This window comes from Prionailurus bengalensis, chromosome D3 (genome assembly GCF_016509475.1).
Source record: "Prionailurus bengalensis isolate Pbe53 chromosome D3, Fcat_Pben_1.1_paternal_pri, whole genome shotgun sequence".
NCBI lineage: Eukaryota > Metazoa > Chordata > Mammalia > Carnivora > Felidae > Prionailurus > Prionailurus bengalensis.
Genome location: NC_057356.1, coordinates 785,063 through 792,255, shown reverse-complemented (window position 1 = coordinate 792,255; position 7,193 = coordinate 785,063). Strand labels below are relative to the sequence as shown.

Sequence of the window (7,193 nt, the reverse complement as noted above, 5' to 3'; positions counted from 1 at the left end):
AATCAAGGATGACCCAACCACACCTTGGGGAGCCATTTCCTGAGATGCGGAGGGTGGGGAGCAAGGGGTTTCTGAGGGATGTGCAGGAGCTCGGTCCGGGGTGTGTTAAGACCACGAGCACTGAGCTCGTGTTTGCAAGAGCAGCGGGGACGCTGATGTAAAGTGGAAACACAGAGCTGCCTCACAACCGCCTCAGTGGAAGGGGCCACACCAGGGAGGGCCCGGAACGGGTGACGGAAGCGCCTGGCCTGCCAACCACCATCCTTCAGGACCCACTCTGTTCAATGGCAGCAAAATTAGCAGAACAGAATCCTTGCCTTGCATTTCGCAAACAACATGAAAGGAACGCATTCCCTCCATATTTTAAAAACCCATTCCCAGGGGCTCCTGCGTGGCTCAGTCAACTGAGTCTTTTTGTTTGTTTGTTTATTTATTTTGAGAGAAAGAGAGAGAGCACACAAGCAGAGGAGAGGCAGACAGAAAGGGAGAGAGAGAATCCTAAGCAGGCTCCACACTCAGCAGAGCTGAGCTCGAATGGGGCTCGATCTCATAAACCACGAGATCATAACCTGAGCGGAAATCAAGAGTCTGTTCCTCAGCCGAGTCACCCAGGAGTCCAGAGCCTCTGACTCTTGGTTTCAGCTGAGGTCATGATCCCAGGGTTGTGGGATTGAGCCCCGCGTCGGCTCCGAGGTGAATGTGGTGCCTCCTTGTGATTTTCTGCCTCTCCCCTGTTGCACACGCTCTCTCTGAAATTTAAAAAAAAAAAAAAAAAGCTTGTAAATTTAAAAAGTAGTAAAAGTTTAAAACTGAGCTCGAGTTCCAAGTAGAATGGATATACATTTAAAAAGACCTAAGACTTTCTTTTCACCCCCCAACACCCTACCTACCGCAGTGCCAGCGACCCTCGTGCCCGCACTGCATGGTCCGCGCTCGCAGGACCACCAGGGAGGAGAAAGCCGCAGCCGGCACTAGCCGAGCCTAAGCGCGCGGGGGGGGGGGGGGGGGTGTCATTGTCCCCACGGTCCCCTGGGAGCCAGCACTTCACCACTCGCGGCCCCAACCGGCTCGCCTAATCTGTGCAGTCTCGCTGGGCTGGGACAAGTGCCTTGTGGGGCAGAGACTACAGAGCCCAACATCAAAGCGCCGGCAGGGCTCTCTCCTTCTGGAGCTCTGATGGAAGCTCGGTTCCCTCCCGACCCTCCCAGACCTCCCAGCCCCTTTCGGCCCCTTCCAGGCAACCCCCCTCGCTTCCAGCCGGTCGCCACCTTCCCACCTGCTTCCAGCCCCGCCCAGCATTCCCCGCCCCGCTTCCAGCCCCTCCTTGTCCTCCCACCCGCTCCCAGCCCCTCCCACCCGCTCCCAGCTCCTCCCAATCGCTCCCAGCCCCTCCCACCCGCTCCCAGCTCCTCCCAATCGCTCCCAGCCCCTCCCACCCGCTCCCAGCTCCTCCCAATCGCTCCCAGCCCCTCCCACCCGCTCCCAGCTCCTCCCAATCGCCCCCAGCCCCTCCCACCCGCTCCCAGCTCCTCCCAATCGCTCCCACCCCCTCCCACCCGTTCCCAGCTCCTCCCAATCGCTCCCAGCCCCTCCCAGAATCCCCCCCTCGCTTCCAGCAGGTTCCCACCCTCCCACCCGCTCCCAGCCCCTCACCCCCTCTCACCTGCTCCCAGCCTCTCTCAGCCCCTGTTGTGGCCCATCCTTGGTGTCCCTCCCCTCTCTGCCTCCATTGCCATGTGGCCCGCTCCCCATGTGTCCTGTCTGTGGGTCTTTTCTTGTAAGGACCCAGTCATTGAATCAGGGCCCATTCCATCTTAACTAATTGCATCTGCAAAGACCTATTTCCAACTAAAACCATCTTCTGAGGTTCCAGGTGACATGAATTTGGGGGTATGCTATTCAGCCCACTGCAGCACCCCTGAAATGGAGAGCCCAGCCGGGTCCCCACAGGAAGCGTGCGGTCAGCCGGGCCTGAGCAGGTGTCCTAGAAGAGAAGGAAGGAGAGAAGGCAACAATTGGGGCAGTCCTGGAATACTGCCTGTAGGAGGCAAGGCTGCATCTGGCCTTCCCGGAGAAAGGGCAGTGCGGGTGGAGACAGGAGAGGACCCCTCACAGCGGGGACACCCCAGGGAGAGTGGAAGCCCTGAGATAGGAAGTGGGCCAGGCTGCGGGCACGGCGAGGAAGGTGGGGGTCCAGGACACCCTCCAAGAGCAGCAGGTCAGTGTCCGTACACAAGCAGAGTCCAGCCCAAGAGGTCCGGCCACAGTGACAGGAGGCTGGCCCCCCTCCACGGTCCCCATCCTGCTTGCTGACCCCACAGGCAGGAAGAGACATGGTCTGTGACCCCCGAGCCAGGAGAGGGACAGTCCTTGGCAGCAGGTGAGGGGCCGTCTAGGCTCCTGACCTTCCCTGCAGCCTCCCTCCTGCTCGCTCTGCCCCTGAGCCTCTCGAGCTGCCCCCACTGCCCCCCACTGCCCCATGGGGCATACACGCCACCAGGTGTCACCGCCTCCTGCTCTCTGCCTGGGTTCTGGCCCCTTCCCAATCCTGCGGTCCCCACGCCCTCCCCACTGCCCTGGGAGGACTCCCCACAGTCCTGCACCAAGAGGCCTAGATGGTCCGAGGGTCTGCCTCTCTCAGCTCTTGTCCACCTCGGATTCCCGTCAGTACACCTGAGCCTCACTGGTCATGGCCTCGGGCAGTGACTCCCTCCCAGGGCCCTGCCCGACCTCTGGTTGACCTCGTCCTGGGTCCTAAAGCCCCATCAGTCGTGGAGGAGCACAGGCGGCCGGTACCGAGGCCGGGGCACCCCCATCCTGAAATGGAGGCAGGGGACAAGAGCCAGAGCCGGAGAGCGGGAAGGAGAGAGACGGCGCGAGGGCTAAGCCGGCCTCCACGGCCCTCGTGCTGCCCTCCCTCGAGGGCCATCAGGGAAAGGAGAGGCCTCCCCGGTGCCACGCGTGTGAGCGCGTGAGCGCTGCGCCGTGACCCCCGCCTTCTCGCCCCCTAACTGGAACAGAAGCGCCGCCAAGCGCGCGCTGGCAGCACAGCCACCGCCCGGCCCAGCTGATGGGGCTGCCCGGCGGTCACAATGAGCGTCTGGAGAACCCGCTGGCAGAGCGGCCTTCCCGCGAGACTTCTGCATCTCGTACCCGCAAACTGTGTGCCGCCCACGTTTCGCAGCAGCGGACGCGGACGCGGGAGCAGCGTGCAGACTGAGGTGCGGGGGCCGCAGGGGGGCTGCGCTCCCGTGAGGGGGGTCGTGAGGCTGGTGGCGCGCTCTCCCCGCCCCGCCCTCACCTGCCTGCTCCGTGGGAAACCTCTGTCCCTTCCTTTATTTACTGGAGGAGGCAGGGACTATTATGGGGCATGTCACCGCCGTGGCAACCGCGTGGTCTGAAGCGCTGGGAGAGGACAGACGGGAAGCGACGGGGACAGTACATCAATGGGTCTTGACGTGGCTGCACAGAGCCGGCCGCTGGGACGACTCGGGCTGGGGGGTTGGGGGGACGGTTAACGCAACCCCACCGGAAGCTGACCCCAGGCGGAAAGCTGAGGAGGTCGCGCGACACGTGGGCCTCCGCCCGGCCAGGAACAAGCAAGCCTCCTTCCGGGGACTCTGTGCCGCCCCGCCCCTCCCAGGCCCCGCCCCGCCCCGCACGGGGACGCCGTGCCGCCCCGCCCCTCCCAGGCCCCGCCCCACACGGGGACGCCCTGACGCCCCGCCCCTCCCAGGCCCCGCCCCGCACGGGGACGCCGCCCCGCCGCCCCGTTGGCACACTGCGCGTCTCTGGTGGGGCAGTGTCCACCGAGGCCCCAGTGTCCCAGCAGCTCCCCGCCGCGTGAAACATCAGGCATAAAACCGACACGTGTTATAAAATCACTAAGGCCTCTTCAGGACAAGAAGGTCCGTCCCCTGTCCCGTTCTGGAGACACATCGTTACCCTCCTGCACCGGGACGATGGTCTTTCCCAGTGACGGGAGTAGCAGCTGACACCTCCTGAGTCTGGCCCGTGTGTCCGGGGTTAAGTGTGCAGGCGGAGAGGCCGACGAGGGGGGTCCCGTCGTTCTCTCCACTTCGCAGAAGAGGAACAGCCCCCGAAAATTAAATAACTTTGTGAAGTCGCAGTTAGTGGGGGCAGAGGGCCGCCCGGTCTCCAGCTGCCGCGGTCCGCGCGTGGACGCCCCTGGCCTGGGGTCCGGACCCGCCTGTGGCCCCGAGCTCGCTAGCTGTGCCCAACTCCGGGCGGCCTCTGTGAACCACCGAGCTTTTTGGAACAGCGCCCAGGAGAGAGTAGGCCTGCCCGGCTCCCCTCCTGGTCGGCTTGCCCCCAGCCTCTGGCTGGTTCTCTGCCGAGGGTCCCAAACAAAGCAAGAGACAGCCCCTCTTGGCCTCCCTACCATGACCTCCCCACGTGGCCCCTCCACGTGGTCCCCCACCTGCCTCACCATAGTCTGGGCAGCTGAACCTCTTACACGCCAATTCAGGGCTCCCAAGAGGGTAGGCGTGGAAGCTGCCAGACCTTCTGAGCTGCCACAGTGTCACTCCCGCACCTTCCTTTGTTTACGGGACTGTGTCCTGAGAGGCTGAACGTGCCAGGACCCAGGGCCCCAGACTGACCTCGAACCCTCCCCACTGTCCCTCCCCTAGACTCACAGGTTTTCCCTACATGCCTGGGATGCGGCGGCAACATGACTGACCGGGCTTCCGGAGGGCTGGGTTCTGTTTGGCGAGCTTTCCAGACACGGGTACTCGCCAGGAAGCTCCTTCTGGCTCAGCTTTCCTGTAAACAGACATGAGGGAGGAAATCAACGGGCTCAGGGAGGTGAGTGCAACCACATCTCCTAAGGGGTCCCTCAGCACCCTCGACTCTGGCCAGATCCTAAGTGGGAGACTGGCGAGACATCTCAGGAGCCTGGGTGGGCGGGCGGTGGGGTGCTGCAGACGGCTGCCCTGGGGTCTTCCCAGAGCAGCTCTATCGGGGGCTAACTCAGAGGTGATCACTCGGAGCCCTCCAGCTCCGTGCACAGTCTGGTGGGCGCACGTGAAGGACCCGCCCCGAACGTCCTGCCCACCCAGCCCCACTTGCACCCAGACACTGGTGCACACATACGTGCACACACATGCACCCACGCTGGCACGTGCACAGAGTAGCAGGCTGTGAAGCACTAAGTCTTGCAGGTGCTGAAGCAGGAGTTACACGGGGGACCCCGGGCAGCCCCCTGCCACACCAATCCCCCCTGCCTGCTGCCCAAGGGCCCCTCCTTTCAGCCCCAGCCAGAGCCCCGGGCCCGACTTTGGTTGCTGCCGCTTGGATCGTGGGCTCCAGACAGGGGAGGGCAGCCGCCAGCTCTGAGGCGCGACCCAGTCAGCAGAGCAGGACCAGGGTGTGTCCCCTCCCGTCATGGCTGGCCCAGAGGGCAGAGGTGGCTCTAAATGGGGACACTGGAGCTGTTAGCAGAAGATAGGACAGATACGGCCGGGTAAATGCAAGGGCTGTCCACGGGCCACAGCACGAGACAGGACGGCATGGTGCCCCCAGGAGCTAACGAGACTCCAAACTGCCTCTGGGTGAGCACCGCTCGGCTCTGACGCTCGCTGTGTGACCCGGGGCAAGTTACTCACCCTCTCTGTGCCCGTTTCCCATAGGTAAAATGGGGGGCGATGGCATACGTACATCTCGGGGACGTGTGGCTGTGCCTCTGTGTCGTTAGCACTGCAGCAGAAGCTTCCTGTGACCAAGGACAAAAATCTACGTGGCAGATCCGGGGGGCCGAGGCCTCAGACGCTGCTGACCCCCAGTAACCCCGGAGAGACCTCCTCCTGACTGGAGCGGCTGGAGAGGTGGCAGTGGCCTGGGGTGGGCAGCCCCCAGGAGCATCCTCCAGGCCTCAGGCCTGCTGGTCCCAGCTCGGTGTCCCCTTTACACCTAATTAGATTTCGTTGTAAAGAGATAAAGGCTGTTACTTTGTATCAGCACATCTTCCTCTGCAGGACCGAGTTCCTGAGAGAGGAGAGACAGGCAGGGAGATGAGGGGAAGAGCCGGCATGGGTAGACTCCGGAATAAGACCCTGACAGGCTCAAATTGATTCTGCAGCCCGGTAAAATTGAGCGCAGAGGGAATTGGATTTGTGCCCTGTTGAATGTAACTGCCTCTTGCTATCTATACCAGAAGCTGTTAAAATGGTAATCTTTAGAGGCGTATGGAAATTGTGTGCGAACAGACCCGTGAACCATCCTGGGGCGCAGGCTTCCTCCGCGCACGCAAAACGGCATCGTTGATCCTAGTAACATCATAAACACCTTGCGCTTGTAATGTAAGCAGAATCAAGGCTCCCGGCAACGTCTCCAAGCGTGGGGTCACTGGGGCTTCTGGGGGCTCCGGAAGCAGGCCGTTGGGCTGCCGGTCCCGGGCGGTTGGTGGGCTGCGGGGTCTCACCTCCCCCAGCCTGGGGCAGGGAGGCGGGGGCGGGGGGGGGGGGGTTGCTTCACGTCTCCGCATTCATCAGCCTGGACCCAGGACAGGCTCAAAAGAGGACTTGCTTCTCCCTCGGGACAGAGCCCAGGGGACTCTCGCAACCTGGAACCCTCGCTCCTGCCTCTCCCCGCCCCACCCTGCCGCATCTTGCCCCGTCCCGTCAAACCCCCTCCGCCGGGTCCCACCCCATCCCCTGCGCCCATCCCCCAGGCCCCATCTGCCTCTCGTTGTGTCTGCCGGATGTAGGGGTAAGGAGTCCTGAGCCTTCCCGAGAAACAGCCCTGTGCGCACTGTCTCCAAAGCAGTCTCGAGAGGCCGACCCCACTCACGCCTGGGAAGCACCCCAGTCCCGCTGGGCTGGGCTGTGCCTCAAGCCACCGCCGCCATGATCCCACACGTCAAAGGTGCACCCTCACGCCCTGTGTGTCCAGGGTGGGGCAGCAGAGTTCACGGGGCGGGGGGGGGGGGGGGGGGGGGCACCAGGAGCCCCGGCTGACACACCTCTCGGCCACCAGCACAGGAAACCCCGTGAAATGGCCTTTAAAGGTCACTGGCCAAAGCGGGTCTGGAACAGCAGGCCAGGTTCTCTGTGCACGGCTGGGAAGGCTCACAGGTGTGCCTTCCGGATCACTTAATTCTGCTCACCGTCCCTCCTGTCTCCCCGGCGGGTCGGCCCCGTATTTCAGCCCTACCGAGCCAGGGCCTCTGGGGG

The 7,193-nt window shown here is 63.1% G+C and overlaps 1 long non-coding RNA gene across 1 annotated transcript; it reads left to right on the top strand.

Moving 5' to 3' along the window:
* The first annotated feature begins 3,024 nt into the window (after positions 1-3,024).
* On the top strand, positions 3,025-6,199 carry LOC122470092. Its single transcript, XR_006293821.1, has 3 exons — positions 3,025-3,221; positions 4,653-4,827; positions 5,652-6,199. It is a non-coding gene; the product is annotated as an uncharacterized LOC122470092 (long non-coding RNA).
* The last annotated feature ends 994 nt before the right edge of the window (positions 6,200-7,193 follow it).